This window comes from Xiphias gladius, chromosome 18, assembly GCF_016859285.1.
Source record: "Xiphias gladius isolate SHS-SW01 ecotype Sanya breed wild chromosome 18, ASM1685928v1, whole genome shotgun sequence".
Lineage (NCBI taxonomy): Eukaryota > Metazoa > Chordata > Actinopteri > Istiophoriformes > Xiphiidae > Xiphias > Xiphias gladius.
Genome location: NC_053417.1, coordinates 22,692,920 through 22,713,067, shown reverse-complemented (window position 1 = coordinate 22,713,067; position 20,148 = coordinate 22,692,920). Strand labels below are relative to the sequence as shown.

At 42.9% G+C, this 20,148-nt stretch overlaps 1 protein-coding gene across 1 annotated transcript in view; it reads right to left on the bottom strand.

Moving 5' to 3' along the window:
• The window catches only part of camta1a (calmodulin binding transcription activator 1a), a 279,419-nt gene that overhangs the window by 120,428 nt on the left and 138,843 nt on the right, over positions 1-20,148 (bottom strand). The gene's annotated exons all lie outside the window — the stretch shown is intronic.

Here is a 20,148-nt window from a genome sequence, read left to right as displayed (position 1 = left end):
CTGACAGCACCTTCTAATGAGAGACGCCACTCACACATTGACGTGCTCACTCCTTGCTGATATCCCTTCTTCCCTTTCCTCCTCCCATCCTCTCTCTACACCCTTCTCTTCTTGCCGTCAGTCAACTAAAGCTGTGCACCAGGGAATGTCTTTGTCTCCTCCCTCACTCCAGCTCCTCTTCTGCTTTCTCTCTCCCTCTTGTTTCATCTGTCTCAGGATCCCTCACCTCCACTCTCCCACACCTCCCTCTCTCCTGCTGTCTTCTCCTCACTCACTGCCCTCTCTTGTTTCGCACTCAGCATACTTTGCAGAAAACAACTATTTAACAGACATTTTTATTGATCAGTTTGAGAAGTGGAACTGCTCAATGGCTGTATGGGATATACACAAAGTATAAATTGTGTTCTAGTTTACAACATCCGTAATGTCACCCATCGTGGAGGCGTGATCATAAATGGCACTCATGAACTCAGAACTTTGCATTTTGCTGCAATCTCAACGTGTACTTCTACAGATTTGCATCCCAAATGTCATTTGAAGGACACTCATTTGACATGCCTAGATCAGCACTTGGTATCAATCAAACACCGGAATGGCCCTCTCCTGCAGTGTGATCCTATTATTTGCTTCAATATCATTCTGGGTTTTGTCCTTCAAAAGATACAAGGAGTGTGTGCTTCTTAAAATGTAGCCCTGCGTGAGACAAAAAGATGGGCGCGGATGAGATAAGGCAGAAAATCAAATGACACACGGCTATCTGATCTCCTCCAGAGCACTGGAAATTGGGGTGAGGCTTCGGTGTCAGAGGCTCCACGCCGTATTTATCGGCTTGGCGCAAAAACTTATTCGCTCAGCTATTTTCGAGGGACTGTTACGTAGATGCTATTTTCAATTCAAGGCACTTTGGACCCAGAGGAGAGCCTAGGCACCCACCCTGGAGTAGGTCTCAGGCAGACACTACTCTAAAATGCATGCTTAGGTAACATAATGTGTCTCCTCTCCCTCCTGCTGTCTCTCCCTCTCTTCCTCCCACTCATCTCCTACCACTGTATACTTAGCCGTTTCAATTAATCTTATCAGAATTATACATATTTATACATGAGGGGAAAAGCTAACTGCTCTGTTATCAAAGAAGCGTGACAGGAGGCCCTCTGTCTCAGATGCCTAAATGTAGCAGATTAATATGGAAATACAGGCTTCTGACAAAGTGCACACATGCTCCACAGCCGCCTCTCTCCTCTTTGGAGTTTGCAGCGATAATAAGCTTTACCCTCAGGGTGGTGTTAGGCCTTGTCCAGTCCTTTAGGAATCATTCATTTACCCAGGTAATGGCATTCGCTCAATCAGATTTGTTCATTTGAAAAAGTCAGGGGAGGGTGGGGGGGGTTTATGAGGCCGGTGACGTGTCCAGCATGGGTAACAAAGCCAAAGCAGGGGAGCTCTGGCCCACAGACAGGCACAACACCACTCACAGGCTCAGCTTCACTGTCTAAAGGCAAATGGGCACTAACCGTGAAAGGGGGAAAAAGCTAAAATAGATACACAGGGAGAGACAAATCTGAATGAGTGTTAGAGATTCTCCTGTTCCAACAGGGATCAGTGGAGAAACCGCAGCTCCGGTGAATCATTTTAAAATCCTAGAATTCTTCATAGAAAACACAGTGGTGGAACTTTGAAGTGTTCTGACTTGAATAAACATTTTATTTATGAGGAACACAAACAGGCTTATCGTGTAAGTAAATACAAGTTTTTGGCAACCATTTGTAAAATGAAAATAAAAAATAAAAAATAAAACAGTATATGCTCAATATATTACTTATAATACATGAAATAAGCTATTACTGTATTACCACACTCAAAACTAATCAAGTGTGTCAAGTGTTCTCAAGTGTAAAACAAGAAAAAAGCATTTTAATTGGCATTCCAGCCTATAATGGTAAGAATTCTGTCTCGCTGGATGTATTGTTATCAAAAGTGTTACAGGGAATGAAATATTTCAGTCCAGGTGAACCAGTGTAGCAGTAATAGCTGGGCTCTAGTCCACCCCCCCCCCCCTTCACTCTGCCCTATTCCCCATGATGCCCTGGGTTTGATTAATACCATACATGCTGTTTTTCTCCCCAGCAAGCTCAACTGGCAACTTGGCACTGCAGCTAGAAGGAGAGCAGAGGAGAGCAGAGGAGAGGAGAGGAGAGGAGAGGAGAGGAGAGGAGAGGAGAGAGGAGAGGAAAGGAGAGGAGAGGAGGGCCCGAGAGGCTTTGAAGATCGGAGGGTGAGCTGGTTGGGGTCTGAAGTGGCTCAGGAGGGAGGCAACACCTGCTGTTCTCAATTACCCATCAGAGCCTTCAGCCATCACAGCCTTTACCCCACTGTGTCAACAACCACACTCACACCTACTAGTCATCCAAACACATCCACAAACACACACACACACACGTGCACACACACACACGTGCACACACACACACGTATACACACACCTAATTTTGTGTCACACACGCTGACCCTATTAAGTATAAATATGAGGCACAAATATGCCCCTGGGCACTCACACACAAGCATGACACACATGTACACATACACACAAAGTTTCCAGTAACCCTGTTGCACCGTCTAGGAATAACATTAATAGCAAGAAGAGTGACAGAACATCAATAACACACTGATGTTGGTCATTACTGCCTCTGTCAATCACAGGTAAAACATAGGTCACATGTGTTAGAATGCATGTGTGTCCGAACACACACACACACACACACACACACACACACACACACACACACACACACACACACACACACACACTCTCATCTGGAGCTGTCGACACTGAGCATAGTTGTTTGTATGTGTAATGTAATTAAACTTCAAGCAACAGATGACACACCATATCTGAGCTGGATGTGGTGCAGAAAGGTGCTGTCTCCACGTTAGGAACTCCATATCTGAACGGATCACGTGCAATTGATGACTCGCAGATAAGCAGTTCCCTTCATTCCTGCCAAAGAATGCATCAGGAAGTCGGGCGTTCGCTAAAACTACTTTAAATGTAAATCTGCCAGGGCCTCAGGATTGAGATTCATCGTCTGTGCTGCTATGAACCCCTCCAACTCCCCCGCCAGTGTTCGTATGTCGAGACACCGCAGGTCGCGCTCCTCTTTGACTGCCAATGAGGCCCCAGCGCTTGGCCACTATGATGGCCAGAGTTATTTCTACCCTCGCCCTGAGTCGCCACAGAATGCTTAATTATATATGGTAATTAAGGGAGTCAGGGGCACAGTAGTGGGTCAGTCAGCTGGAACAAGTTACGCAACATCTTTTAAATCACATTGCATCATCTCGCTTTCCCCCTAACATGTTAATAACGCATTTCACTTTTCTGAACTGTCTATTAAAGCTGCAATGCCATGGTCATCTTTAAAAAGTACTAAAGATAAGTAATAGAGAAAACAGTCACAGCAACTGACAGGAATTAGACTGAAGTGAATCATGAAGTTAATTTTGCTAAACATGGAATCGTGTACTAATCTCCAAGGCTTTACAGATGGAGCAAAATGTTTGTTTACCCAATGTGTTCAACTAAATACAACAGTAATGATGAGAGGGTAGCTGGGCCCCTGGAGTTGTAATTCAGCATAGGTAGACAGATCATGTGCCTCCCCTCTTTTTCTCTATCTATACTGCTGGTGATTGCCACAGAACTCAGGCCCCGGCCCACTGCCTTCCAGCACAAAACAGATGTTCCCCCCGCACTTATCTCAATGAAAAAATCACAGACAATTTACAAAGAATATAAATTATGGTTGCAGCTACACATCAGTATCTCTGTCCCTGTAAGACCTTGTAAAGAGGATAAGGGTGAATTGGTGTGGGAGGGTGGGTGGATTGTTGGGGGACAACATAAGGCGGATGGAAGCAGTAGGGGAGGAGGGTGGTGTTGCTCTTATCTGGTCCACAGCAGCCCGGCAGAATGAGAGGGAGGCTGGTGACTGGCGGTGATGCTGCACTGATAGCACTAAGCTGGTTTCATGCACATTTCAGGGAGGCTGCCATCACTACTCAGACTTAAAACTCTCAGCCACCGCCAGTGGATGAGGTTGGGACGTCATTTACAAATAGCCATGTCATACACTGGTTATACTGCTCCATTCCCTGTGTCAACACATACACACATAGCAGTAGGGGCTAATGTGCAGCTTTGAAGCACAGCTTAGGTGACACAGGATTTGAATTTCAGTGCTTGTAAGGTTTTGGCTGTCAAGACATTTCTTATTCATTTGAAATACAGTCTGTCGCTGTATGTGTGCATTAGAGCCCGTATAATATGTTTAACTGGGTTAAAATGTTGATGACTTTCAACTCCTTGCTCAAAAGACTTTCACATCATATTTGTGGTGAATGCTATTTTCAGGTTTTAGTCAGTATGCATATGTTTACTTTGAAATAGCAACTACGGAGATGATGATTCATACCCCACATCCTCAGCGCTAATCTTCACAGATCATTCGTAGTGTGTCTCAGAACATTGTAAATAAGGGTTCTATCAGAATGAAGCTTCTCTATAGCACGGGTCCTACTGACGACGCCATGCTGGGTGCATCGTGCACGTGTAGACTTAAGTCTCGTAACACTGCCTTATTATGACACTTTTTAAAGACAATTCTTATGTGCTATCAAAAATGAATGGGCAGGAGGGAACTACATACGGGTTTGTTTTATGTCATGGGGTAGAATTGCTGTTTTAGCAGCTTACGTTGTCCCATGGTAAGGAAATACTAATGCAATTAAATCTAAGTCAAACTAGACTGCAGCAAGAAAAGGTCAGGTTCTCATTATTAGTAACTACAAGCTTGCTTTCTATTACAACAAGAGGCAGGAGAATTCATCCACCAAGTCAATGATGTGGTCATATATTTTCAAGAGCCCAATTCAGAGTAGAGGATAGAAGATATTTATTTCCCTTTCCTGGTTTCCTATTACTGCTACATTCAACAAGTAACATGGGCAGTCTTTAAGATTAAAGTACACAAGGCAGTATGGAAATAAAAAGCAAGGCCAGGTAAGAAGAGGAAAAGTAAAAGAAGGAGAAGGATCAACACCTGGATTATAAAAACTGCAGCACAAACTGTAAAACCTTGAAACATTTAACCTGTCTGTACTGGCAAAGGTTTATATGAATGTACACTTTATTATTATTATCATTGTTCATCAGTATAAAACACATACTACATGTATTGTAAAGTAAAGATATTACACTCAAATTTTATAAAAGTGGGGTAGATGATATGGTGATGACAAGAGGACTTTGAAGTCCACATAAAGTGAGGGCAGATGTCTCTCTTTCAAGAGACCAGGACACAGACAGGATGGGGCAAGGACAGGCTCTCCTCCCCATCATGCCTTATGCCAGACCGAGCTTATGGATCACCTGGACATGGCCAACCTTGTCTCTCTTCCAGAGCAGTCAGTGCCACCACAGTGCCACTGACCTTCCCCTATTGATCCCCCAGTGACGGAGCACAGCTAAGGCCAGCTATTGAACCACTTATGATTAATTCACAAATCCTGCCTTGTCCACAAAAAAGGTAAAAGTACAAAGCACAAGCAGTAAGAACAACTGAAAAGAGAGAAGGATAAAGAGCCGGTAAGGTCAAAAAAAGTGAGACAGAACTACAGAGTTAGAAGTGCTGCTTTACAAGCTGACCAAGCTATAAAGCACATCTCAGAGTCCCTTCTGTCACAAAAAACGTCAGCACAGTGATAGAGGGAGGTGGGGTTGAAAAGTGGGAGTGATGAAAAAAAAGGAGCAAGAAAGGGGAGAGAGACAGACAGGAAAATAGAGAGAAATAAAATAAGAAGCTATTCTTCCTCTCCTTTCTCCTATTCCTTGGTCCTATTTTAGTCATGACGATAGACCAGTGAGGGCGAGAGGTTGAAATTGAGCTGTAACTCTATCTGTGTGCTGGAGCGAATCAGAAAGTCTATCCCACCTTTCACCTGGGAATCACAGCTCTCTCTGTGCCCTGTCTGGTCACCATACCAACCACAGCCAGGCATCATGGGATTAATTGGAGCCCGGGGCTCACCGACAGATCACGGACAGATAGAGAGTGAGGGTGAGAAGGACGGTCATCAGACTTGGTCAAGTGATGGTGGCCATGCAGATCAAATTGAATTTCAGGCATTGCCTGCATTACAGAGCCTATTTGGTCTTGAGGTAAACATACTGGCGACCAAACCACCTCCGCAGCAATACTTGGATTGGATTCCAGGACCAAGTTCACAGTATAATGTTGGCTTTCTTCTCTGATCCCTGTGTGTGTTGTGAGGATTTTAGACAAACATTGACACGCTGTAATTCGCCTCCGTAAACACAAACTGTGCCAGAATGTTGAGTATACAGAGCATCAACAGAGGGAAGCCTAAAGTGTCATGTATAGTCTTGATATGAGATAAATGGGAAAATGACAGGCGTAGATGAATAAATACATAGTCATGTTTCCCACAAAATTCAGTGGTCAAACAAAAAAACTGAAGTGAATTTTGAAATGAATTGCTTGATTTAAAATTTTAGATGTCTTTTCAACATCTGACCAGGAACTATTGTTGATTAATGGGCATTGCCAACAAGAAAGAAACAACGTGAAGATAATAAGAATCTAGAATATTTGCTTGAAAAAAGTAGTCAGTGGTTAAAATCTTAGAGCCACAGCATAAAAGGCTGAGAAGTGGTGTAGTGTATGTCAATGAGAATGTTAAGCCTGTATGATGGAATTAATTTTCCACGAAAGCTACATCAAATAATAATGCATGCTGTTTACTCCTGTTTCGTTGTTGGCAATTAAAAGTAATATTCACTGGAAGCCTTTTCATAAATGCAGGCAATTCTCTGTAATCAGTTCATTTATTGATCATCAAACTCCGCTTTGACTAGCCTTTGCACTGCTGCAGCAGGGCAGTGTGTGGGACAATCAGTATGATCTAACTTTCTACAAAACAGATTAAAGCTGCTCAGCTGGCCAAAAGATCAGACTGTGGTGGTATTGGGAACCTTCCAGCTGTGAATGTGTGCAACTGTGTCAGTGTGGAGCAAGGCATTCATAGAAAAGAGCATTAAGGATCAGTGCGTCTACTGTACACCGGTTAAACAAATAAAGAAAAAAATAGACAAAAGAAAAAACATAAATGGCTTGCTCTGTTTGCTTGTTGACAATTAAAATTACACCATGCTGTTTCTGTAGATGCTTTGGATACCCTGAAGTTAATATGCCGACCACTGACCATAAAACAGTAACATAAAGCAGATCTGTTGCAGTTAATAGGCAATGGATGTAGTAATGCCCATGCCCGGGCATGGCTTAATACACAAGACGATCCACATGGAACTGAGTGACTGTGGTAGATTCCAACTGAACACTGCTGAACATGAAGCCGGGTCGTTGGGTTTCTGAACATGAAAATATTTGTCACAGAAAATACAGATATGCAAGAAGAGGGTCTGCCTTCAATAGTTTTCTCATGTTTGTAAGTCAAAACAAAGAGATTATAGATGCAAAATTAAAATGACTTAAAGACTGTGAGGTTTAAATGATATTAATCTGAGCTGCTTTTCTTTCCATTATGAACCCTGGCATTTTGATTTTTGTTCATGGCTACTGCTAATGATATAGTAAAGATCACTCTTTGACTATTTGCAAGTTTAAAAAAAAAGGCGTTTTGGGGCTCGTCATACCTGCTCTGACAGCATCTGCATCTAAAATTGTATTATTTATGATGTGGTTTGTTGATGTTATTGTGTGTGAATAATTAAATAGTGTGAATAATCACCAACCAATAGAAGAATGGAGTCAAACAATAGAAAACAAGTATATAGGGGGATTGACTGAAAGGAGAGATGAGAGTGAGAGGGTGTAGGTAGAATATGATATTATGGATGAGGGTGTTAGTCAAGCGGTCCCACAGGCCCCGACGCTCTCTTACTCTCTATTTCTCTGGGTATGTGTGTATATGATGACCCTTGACCTTAGCCCCTGGCACGTGTCTGGGGTCACTTGGTTCTCCCTCTGATGCAGCAGCTGGGGCCAGCACCTCACACATATACAAACTCACAGTGTGTGACTGAGCTAAGCAGAGGATAAGTCAACTCACGCTCTCCTGGTTATACACACCAACACTGATAGGCTTCACCCAGGCAATGACGATGACAGACTATGTGTGTGCCGCTATGTCTATCTACCGCTGTCCGTCTAAGGACTCCGAGAGCCATCTACATGTGCATGTACACACTCATCTAAATACACTCGTAAATTAGTCAGCTAGGCACACCTCTAATCACGGTCACCTCTGCCTTCTCATTTTCCAGTGTCAGTGGCCCGTGGAGCTCCCACACACTAAATAACATCATCACTCTCCTCCATAAATGATCCACACACAGGCATTCTTTCTTTCCTTTCTTCCTTTCCTCCTTTTATTTCTTAAAAAAATGCTATGACACACAGCACACACACACACACACACACACACACACACAGTTAGACAGACGACACACACACAAGCACTGCTGGTATGATAGTAGGCATGGCGTAATAAATCCCACACAGCTTGGGGTGGACTAAACACAGATGCAGCGAGCATCTAGCTGTGCCTTCCAGAAACAGAGGAGGTGTAACCCTCCTATTCCAAAATCATAAAATGTTTATACTCAGTCTGGCACTGAGCATTACTTTTACACATTTCCTGCAGCAGCACTTCCAAACTAAGGAACACGCAGGCCTGTCACACTGGCCTGGCTGATTGACTATTTCCCCCGTATTTGACACACCAGTAAGTCTGCTCATCAGTCACCTCAGCAAGTAGGCAGTGAGAATTTGGGAGGCTGTGGGGGGTGGTGGGGGTCAATGCAACAGCGACAGCATTGCAAAGAGTTTGCTTCAGGCTCTGTGCCACATACAGGGCCTGGCAGAGAGAGATGCGCTCTAGAATGAAATCAATGTTTTATTCATCAATGTGGTACATACAGTTACTAGTATAAACAACTTTACAACTCATCAGTTGCTCATATTTCTTTCAAATGTCATATTCAACAGGGTTTTCTTTGAACAAATGATGTGTGGGAGGGAAGGGGGCTGAGGGAGATCCACTACTGTCACCCTGAAACCATGTTGAATGTGTAGAGAATGTTATACAAGACTAAAACATGCCACACATCCCTATTTCTGATCCAAGTCCCCGAGTCTGGTTTTTATATTCCCTCATTTTTATATGTGACAAACTTGGATGTAAGCAGAGCTAATCTCAGCTCGAACCCATGGTGTATTGTGCTGTACTGACACTGTAGGGAAATATCTATGTACATTACTGAATGTTTTTTAGAGTTCATACCATGTATTTCCCAGGAAACTGGGTCAGCCCTGATAAAACACAGGGTTGAGAGAGACAGTGGGTTTTTATATATTTAGAGGACTCCCCCCCCGACCCGCCCACACCCACACACACACACACACACACAAACGTGGTCTGCTCTGTATGGTTTGGTCTGGCCCCACTGTCCTGCTCTGCAAAAATTCTTGGAGGACAATGAGACACTGATCTGGCCAACGATGGCATTGTGATGAACTACTTCTGGAAGCAATCATGGGATTTACATCATCCCTTGACATTTAGCCTCACACACCACACACTACCAGTGTGGTGTGTCTTTTCTGTGTTGGGTTTTTGAGTGCGGCTGTATGCATGTGTGTGTTCGCATGGAATTAAATATCTTTCCCTGACATTTAGCCTTGCTGTCCACATGGCACTCTGTAGGAAGAGGCAACATGGGAATGTCAATCTTGAATCTCGCAACAAATTATTTGTGTGTGTGTGTGTGTGTGTGTGTGTGTGTGTGTGTGTGTGTGTGTGTGTGTGTGTGTGTGTGTGTGTGTGTGTTTCTGCTTTGGGCAACCGTGTCAGAGTTGGAATACACAGTTATTAAGGAGGGAGGCCTGCCACTCATTTGTCTCCAGAGGATGAGGAGACCAGACCATATAGGAGGGAAGGAGAAGGGAAACAGCAGACTGCGGGCAGAAACAAAAAAGCAAAACTAATGAAGGTGAGGAAGAGAGTGGTGAAAGTGTCAAGACACCCATTGTATTGCTGGGCAGGAGCAGTAAAGACAAACTAGTGGCCTCTGCAACTTTTAAGATTGCCATTAAACTCTCGCCTTACTCATGTTTATGGTTGGCTTTGTGTGTCAGAGGAGAGGGGGATCGTAAAGCAGGGCTTTGTCTGTCTGCCATCGATTTATTTCCTTCGTTAGGGTGATGACACTGCCTGCTTATGATGTCCTAGCACAGACTGTAATTACAGAGCACTTCTGCCTTTATTGATGTCACTTTGTTAGTTTAATTACGCTATATTGGGTTTTAGAGTCGCAGCAAGAGTAAAGCTATGATGTAGGGCAAAAATCATCAATGGAACATCCTCTTTTGAAGTTGTCGGGGGCAGAGAGTTGGGAGATAATTATTTCATAGAGAGACATCTAAAATAGACCCTGTGCATCTCAACATCTAGAAAGGCAAAGAAAAAGTAATCTGAAATTTAATCACTATTTCGTCTGTGTTATGACCAAAGTCAGAGGGAGGAAGTGGGAATGTGATAAAGGCCTTAATGGAAATGAAACACCTGGGTTCAACCTTGAGAGCGACTGTTTACGCACCCAGTCCCCAGGTGCTGGGGTTGACTTCGAGTCGCGCAGTATGAGAACCAATGGTGTGTGTGTGTCTGTGTGTGAGCACTAGTGTGTATATACAGCGTATATATGATGGGATGGGACCCAGGGGGAAGCAGTGCCATGTGAAGGTGACCCTTGAGTGGAAGAGGAGGAGGGAGAGGCCACCTGCTTGCTGGCGATGGCGAAATGAGGGTGACAGCCATCCACCTGTCTGAGAACACTCTCATTCCAGACCCCATCTGCCTACCCCTTTGGGATATCTCCTCCCCAGGGGACCTTGTGACCCTCGCTGTCGTCCATTTGACCAGGCCTCCTGTCCATTGTCCCTACAGCCAGCTGAAACTGACACTGCTCAACTCCGACCGAAGGCCATTCTGGGGCACTATAATACAGTACAATACATAGCGAGCTCTGCAGTTTTACTCCTTTTCTCCTTTTCTTGTTTCAAAGTGATACAGGTCCCCTGGCCTTATGTGTCAGACTGCACTATAAGTTTCCTGGCTTGGCTAAGTCATCACAGGTAGCCAACAGGGAAAGCCTTTATTTGCTCCCTTTTTCCTGCTCACCAATGTATCCAAACTAAAAACTCATCATGGTGTTCTGTAGCACAGACAATCGCTGGCCAAAAACAGAGCAATTTGGCAACTCAAACAATGGTCACATATAGTACACTGTCTATTTGTCACTTCTCTCTCTCTCTCTCTCTCATTCTCTCTCTCCCTCTGCGCATGCAGCTGCCTGTGTTTCTTGCCATCGTAGAGTGGCAAGAAACACACACAGAATTACATTCTCTCGCCAACCAATCCACCCTGTGGATAGATCTCTTTATTTGAGCCTGTCTGTCTCACTGCAATGAAGGCCATCCCTGTCTCCAAATGGATGAAGACCTGTGGCCTGTACCTAGGGCTGTGTTTGCTCTTCCTCTCTGGGCTTCAACCACACAACTGAAAGGGATCTGTGTGGAAAAGACCCAACAGACTTCTGACATGTCTTCTGAACTCCCACAGCCCTCCCGGGCTGGCAGGCCTACTGTACCGAAGAGCTGCAAAATAATCTGACACTGAGACCGAGACAGAGAGGATGGTGGAGAGGTGGATGGAAAGAGTATAACAGAATAAAAAGGATGATTGGGGGGATGATTGGGGGGATGGGCTGGTGGGGTGGGGGTGGGGTAGAGATGACACTTAGGATAAAGATAAACATCAGGTCTTTGCTCTTGCAAAAAGTGTCTTGGAGGAAAAATATTGACTTGCCAGAAAATAGTGTTCCCATAGCAAGGCAAATCAAATTTAGGTAAGCTTGCTTGTAATTAAGGCAAGTTGTGGTTTGGAGTAACATCTAGGAGCTGGATTTCTTTCCTCTCAGGCTATCAGAGCTCTCTGCGTGTTCTGCATGATTGCCTGTTGATTCACAGCATATTGGTGTTACCCTGGCTGCCTCCCTGGAAAAAGACACAATGAAATCTCTCATGGTGGACATCACAATGAGAAGGTGATTAACTGCTCCGCTGCTCCTCTAGGTAGGTGGGGGTCCTTTCTTGCAAAGCTTTTCTGAGCTGTAAAAAGTTGAGAAAGACATGAGAGGGCCTCACAAGTAAATACAGTGGCTTCAGAAAGTATTCAGACCCCTTAACTTTTTGCACATTTTATCGTGTGTAGATATAATTTTAAATGGATAAAATTACCATTCTTGCCCATCAATCTACAGTCACTAACCCAAACTTCTTCCATTTCACAATTTTGGGGCCACTGTTCTCCTGGGAACACTGTGAGCTTTAGAAAGGGTTTTACGGCCTTGCCCTGATCTATGCCTCACCACAATTTTATCACAGAGTCCTACAGAGAGTTCCTTGGATTTCATGGCTTGGTTTTTGTCCTCACATGCAGTTTGAATTGTGGGACCTTATATACACAGTTTTATACAGTTTCTAAACTGAACCTAGATACATCTCAAGGATAATTAAAGAGAGTAAAAATTCGGGCAATAGGCAATTTTATCCATTTAAAATTAAATATACTATACGATAAAGTGTGCAAAAAGTGAAGGGGTCTGAATACTTTCTGAAAACACTGTAGCTAAGATGAGCCAGAGAAACCCAGGTGCCAGAATGGCAAGACGTGAAAAAGGGACATCAAATAACTGGAAAACAATACCAAATAATTGATTTAAAAAATGGAAGACAAGATGAAGTACACCAAAAAAGGTTTTGGCGCATAAATTAAAGTTAAAAAAAAAGTCAGATTTTGTAGAATAAAAGAAGTTCAATTTAAAAATGATGTTTGGTGGGTTCACCAGATGGTCCATCGTTGGACCTGGCAGCCAAAAGTGGAAAGGGTTGTAGTGAATAAGGCGCTTGAGAGGGTGTAGCAAGCAGCAGAGAGGAGGAAAGACAGACAACCACACACAACTCACCACCATTCTACACTGTGCTTTGATGCCTAAAGAGTAAGTGAATCACTGGTGCTGCTTCTGGCCAGCATGCTTCTGGCCATTAGACACGCCAAAGAGAAGACCTCATTATTGATAGAAAAGATACACACTTACATTCTTGCATATGTACAAGCACACACTCACACACACCAACAAAATTACATATGCACAAAGTACAGAGGATGCCTACAACAAAAGATTTATGTGTTAGAGCAACCTAAGTACAGCCACTAAAAACCTGATACATGTTTCTGGGGACTCTTCCAACTACCATCGTTATCCGGCCTCCTCTACTCTTTGAGACATCAGTAATTAATGGAATATTCTTTGCCATCCTAGGTGTCTTTACATGGCCAAAATATTCCTTTATATCACAGATGTTTTATACAAGAATGACCATCTGATCAATCTCTAGCTTCATTAGGAAAAATGAAGCAGCAGCACATGGGGAATCTGCAACTGATGCCAGTATTGCGTTGGGTTTTTTTGTGCAGCTCCATCCATCTATTACCATACATCTGCAGATCTACACCTGTGATTAAAAAAGATAAACAAAATACTCATAAATCTTTGCTTATCACAAAAAGCTAAACTGTTTCTCACAACAATAGCATTAGTCTGTGCTATGGCCAAACGCAAGAGACAGTAATAGATATTAACAAGGTTTATTACAGGCACAGACAGGGGAAAGGCACACTGATAGACAGAAAAAAGGGAAATGTGTAAATAAAGAGCTGTGAGAGATGGAGAAAAATGGTTAGAGGAGAAAAACTGAATCTGAAAAAGAGAAATGGAAGGTAAGGGGCGGTGAGAGGGTGAGAGGAGGAGGGCGACAATGAGGAGAGGGAAGGTTGGGCTCATTACTATTAGACCTTCTCTCTCCCTCCAGGCTCAGGTGACCCCAGCTCTGTAGCCCTCTGCCTTGCACACCACTAATCACTTGGTTTTAATCACCAGGATATTCTCCCCCTTTGCCCCTCCCCCATCCCTCTTCCCCTCTCTTCATGCCCTACCGTGCGCCCTAGCCTTTGCCAAGGTCCAGCTAATTTTATTCTAATTGGCCGTAGCCTGGGCTGGGACCGATCCGCCTCATTGTCCTCATCCGTCCGTCCATCCTGTCTCTGTTCCACTCCAAGTCCTTTCTGTTCTTCCTCTCTCTCTTCCCCTCTCTGGTGCTGCCTTCACAACTTCTCAACTGTGCTTGTTTCTTCATCTCCTCACAGTCTCCTCTCTCCACCTCATCTCTCTTTCACCTCTAATTTTTCTTTTACCCATATGTTGCCGCGGCCACTCCTTCGGTCTGTCTTTCATGCCGTTCGTTGACATGACAGTTGTGTGAGCATTTTCCAATTGCTGTTTTCCTTCTCCTGTTGACCTTATATTCCACCAGACAAAACAAATAGCCTTGATGTTATCTGCAAACAAAAAGTTTCATGTGACTGCCTTGATCCGCACGCAATGGAATAAAAGAGAAATGTGTAGTTGTTCAATTAGGTAAACCTGATGGCTGAAGTCTGATGTTCTCCCTCTTTTGATTTAGGAGTAAGGAGATAGGCTGTGTGTCAAATGACAATGGAAAAAATTAGTGCACTGTATGAAGAACAAGGGGTGATAAGATGATTGATTGATGTTGTACATGTTAATTTAGCATTTTTTCACCACAAGTCTTGTCATTAGAGTTAAAGTTAAACCATTTGAAGTCATGAATTCAAAATATTCTAAAAAGGAAGACTTATTAAGTATCCATATATGAAATATTCATGGCTGCTAGCTAATGGGCCTGTTGACACAACTTGGAACATCGGAGCCAAATCTCACTACACTGGTCATCATGTCTAACTTTACCTGTCGCTGCAAGCAAAAAAAGAGAGAGGCAGATGGAAATCCTGCATTACAATCACACACTACAAATCCTCTACTTTTCTTTTCTCCTCCGGATCAACAGCTCCAATAAATTTTCATTACACCTGTGTGAAGCGCTTCAAATAGAGCCACAGAAGCAGAAACTAATTACTTTCTAATTTATTGACTAATGGCCACAGCCCTCGGAGACAGCTGCAATTGTTCTAACAGTCCTGCTGCACCGACTGCACTCAGGTCCACTTTAGATTCATAACCAAAATAATTTATCATTACAAGCACATTAAATTGAACCGTATAGACCATAACAGTGGTAATTTATATCATTTTGTTGTTAGGGATGCTCTTCCCTCCCCTGTCTTGAAAGCACGCAATCTTCGCGATGGGACTCGTCTCCAGCCAGTCGTTGTATGTAGTGGGTTCACTTTGTTCTTCAAAGGACTCTTTGTTTTGTGCCTCATTCACCATTTGTTGGAGCTTAAAGCAGAAAGTAGACTGAAAAGAATGTGTGGCCTGTTTTGAATTGAGAAAAGCCTGAGATGCACCTTCTCTTTTTTCACACAAAGCAAATATGATGGCTAAGTCAGACGACTGCATGTTATATGTAAAGGGCATGATCGAAACACCAATATGAATAGCTGATAAACTGGCTCTGTGCTGACTTGGGGTAAACCTTTTGTCATGATTTAGGTTCCGGGATCCCTTTGTCAGCTAGGCAAACTCTATGCTGATAATATATTAATTTTCACTAATTGCCTTTATCCCATAATGCATCTCTGTCTTGATGGGAACAGTGCCTTCCAGGATGTCAATGTCCCCATCAACAAGACACAAATGGTCATCCAGAGGTTTGAACAGCGTGATAACAACATTAGCCATGTGTCAAGGCTTTCTTAATCACTACAGAGGATGCCATTTGTGCATTGATGGGGTATTCTGGAGCAAAGTATGAGATGGCATTTTCCACTGGCATCATTAAGATGGAAGGCCCATATGATCATGCAAATGTATTATGTAAGCAGTGATTAGTGTTGACCTTGCCCTTTGTGAGGTGATTGGTCTGAATCAGTGCCAGCAAAAGCCCTCCATGTCTACAGAAACAGTGTAGCCAGTATATAGAATTAATATAATATAATATAATACAATACAATCGGAATAGAATAGAATAAAGTAGAATATCTGTATTAAAATACTGGCAAAATACTGCACTCTCCATACACATTTCCTTTTGAGTCTTATTGAGTCATCACGATGCACTTAGACAACACAACATAATTTCCAGCTTCTTCATAATGGTGTTTCTGTATTTTTGTTCTACCTTTCATATCAAAGAAAAACTATCCTCAATGTTTAGGAGTTTCCAGATTTCAGCAGAAAGACCATCGGATCAATGGGAGGAATTCCGACCTCCCACAGCAACAAAGACTGATCCAACCATGTTGATAGTACCAACGCTGTATTGCGGTGTGTTACTAGAAACTTAGTTGACGGTGGTGAGGCCCAGAGGGAGGGTCTGCACAGTAGCAGTCTGTCTCTGTGGGAGGCTACCTCCAGTCACACCTCCCTGAGCATGGACATGCCAACTACTCAAAATTTCCATTTCTACCAGTTTTTCAACTTTGAAAAGTCACACACACAGCAAAATTGCACAAATTATAAAATTAAACTGTAGTTTGCCTTCTGTAACAACAATGTACTGTAGGTGACCTTTTGTCTGTAATTTCACCTGCAGATTCTTCAGTTTCTTGTGCTCATGCAATGTGTGCCTTTGTTACAAACTGATAGTGGACTGGAAAGTTTACGAAATAGGTCTTTACATGATACGGCCTGGCTGTATATATTCATTCACAGGTTTTATAAAAAGGGCAACACACAGAGGCAGCTCACACAAGCTCAAGTGTCCATAGCAATAATATTAATAATAACAAATAAATGCAAGATCTAAAGTTCGTAGTTGATCACCTGCCACACCCACAAACATAGACACACACATTGGAAAACACATATGGACACACAAATGCCTGCCCATACTCTCTCTCTTTCTCTGTGTCCTCTTCTTCAGACATTCAAGCTTTTACAGGCAATCAATAGAATCCAGCAGGCCACAGATACAGAGAAGGGGGTGTTTTTGGGGGGAGGGTGCCCCTGGGAGAGACAATAAGGACATTGAGAATAAAACGTAGACCGGAGATACACAAACAGTGACACACACAAAGACATACACCCAACCCTATATTCCCTAGCCAAGTGGTGACGTCAGCCTCCTGTTTAAGACACAGCCCACCTAATGGAGCATAGCCAAGGCACGATATGTGTGTTTGTGTGTGTGTCTGTGTTTGTGTGGTTAAGTACAAGTATGTGTGAAATAATGTTGCTCTGAAAGAGTTTACCCGCTACAGCAGAAGCAAGGGAAGGACACACCACTACAGTGGCACACACACAAAGTCAAGCACAATAGCCATTAAATCAAAAGCAATCTCTCTGCTCCTGGCAATTCATACACAGAGAGCTCTCACACATACATATACCTGTACACACACATACACAAACACATAACTGACAAATACCACTATCCAATACGCTGCAATACTATTAGGTTACTTTAAAAGTGTGGGAAAAAAAATGTGGCAGGAAATGAATGACATTCCAACAGTGCATCCTCTCCAAACCTGAACAAAATGTGTCAGCAGTGGGAGTATAAAATCTCTGAATGAGAGTTTTTTGGCATAGAGGATATAGAGAGAAATCAATTTCAGGGCCAAGTATGGTGCCAAGGACGTCCAGAAGGGCATAGCTCTGTTGATCTGTTCATATCAATTTGCTCCCTCCTGCAGACGGAGAATGCCACAGTGTGCAGCGCTGCATCTTTAAGGAATATCGCCCTGATAACGGTGTCATAAAACACATCATTTTACAGTCAAACCATCTCTGTCTCAAATGCACTTGGAGCGAAATTCATTTTCAAGCAACATAAAGTTTAACATGGCGCTACATCTGCCGAACCACTAGCTTCTACGCTACATGGGACTGGGCGATTTAATTAGGGGACATGGGATAGCGTTGTGTGGCACTGCAATGAGCCACACCCTCTCGATCCCGACCTGATCCATCATGAACCTGTGGGCATCTCTGGAAGAGACTAGTGCATACTGAACTACAGTATCCAGTATGCACTCTGATAATAGTTGAAGCGTTTGTAATAACTGTATCATTAAACAGAGATAAGTCACACTATTGTGACACAAAGTCCTTGCATGGATTTGATTATACAGATGAGCAGCTAGTTTGTATCAGCCTTCCTATTTCTTTGTCTAAAAGGTTAAATCTTAAACATCGTGAATATTTTAGATATAGATATAGTCATGGACCATAAAGATGTTATTATAATAGAATATTGCTGCTGGTTGCAAAATATATTATTATTGAGGTATTTGTGACCATCCAACTATCTTGTCTATGTGAAAAACATAATTTTATCCATCTTAAATAGACATTTTCTACATGAATACGTATTGAAAATGAACCTATTCAAAGTCTAGAGCAATTTTTCAGAAAGGCACAGCCAAACAGCTTGAAAATAAAGTAGAGATTTGGATGAGCTGCTTTGATAGTCATTAGTCGACTGAGAAGACTTTCTCCCAGCAGAGATAACTTTTTGAACAATGTCTCCCTTGAAAAGTCATAAAGAAAATCTTTTAAAGTTACCCCTGAATTCTAATGGAGCTTCCCTTCAGTGAGCATTTGAACCACCTGAGTGAGAAGCAACCAGATCACTAATGCACCTTAATTCAAAAAGTATAGATTACAGATTGTGAAGGGCAAAAGTTCGATTTTTGCCTTGACCATCCGAAAGTGGCACCCAATATACATTTATAGGGTCAATGGTGATAGAGGGCTGAGAATTGTGGGGGACCTTACCACTTTCTATTGTGAATTACCATGCACAATTGGGATCACTGTGCTCTGTAGAAACTTACTAGGAGCCAAATGATTTACGACCAGCCTGAAAACAAAACAACAAAACACCAAACATTTCAGGTGTTTAGTCTTGTGACAACACTACTTCATAACACTACCATACAGGCATTTGAAAACCACAGACTCAGAGTTACTTGTTACCTAAAAAGCAAGCACTGTGACAAATCCTAAAATGCCAGAAGAAGAGTAATTATCAGTTTTGGCTTTGGTTAGATGCTCCATAGGAGAGTGTGGGCCACAAGGCAAGTTCCCTAATGGCAATCCAGATAAAGAGGTGGCTTGTTTGGTTGTGGGTGAGAGGAGATTGGCCAGATGGAGACACAAAAGCAAAAGTTCAATTAAAAATGTTGAGGGAATCAATTTGTTTGCCTTAATTACTTTGTTAATTTGTTAAAGCATTTACTTCGAAAAATCCACTGTCACATTTTCTGCTGTGATAATGGAATGGTAGAAAGAGGGAGGGGCGGTTGGTTGGGTTGAGTGCCTTTTAAATGGCTCACCCTCTGGTTCTAAACACAACGCTCAGTATGCCTGCTTGCCCGTCCCCATGTCTCTTTCGCGGGGTGTGTTGGTAATGAGGCCCTCCTGTAGTGCTGCACTCCATTCCTTTGTTGGTGCAGAAAAGCGCACCCCCGCCACGTCCTGACATTCTGACAGATAGGAGCTGCGGAAAGCATATGGGCAATGTGGCAATGCCTCCGACACCCTCTAAACTGTCGTGGGGCTCAGGCAGAAGGAGCGATAGAGAGATGAGCCCAAGTCCTACACATAGGAGAAATTAGTCATCACATTTTTCCTCATCTGCCACAGATCAACTAGAAAAGAGAAAAAAAACCCTCTTACCTCATATAAAAGTCAAGAGAGCCCATGAATTTGTGACTTTACAGAAGAAAGCTATGTAGTTTAGCATGGCGGAATAGGACAGGAGGTCCCTACCGGAGTGCATATTTAGGATGACCGTCAGACACTGGCTTTATGAAACAAAGTGAGTTCTTGCAAATACATAGAACAATTCAAATTTGCTGGTTGACTGACTGGTTTAGTGGTTAGGCTGCATTTTAGATGCGTCACAACATGAAGTGAAGTGCAGACAGTCAGGGTAGAAACAGAGAGGGATGTCACTGACTGAGGCAGGAATGAGTGATGTTGTGTTAGGCCAGGAAGTGGCTGCT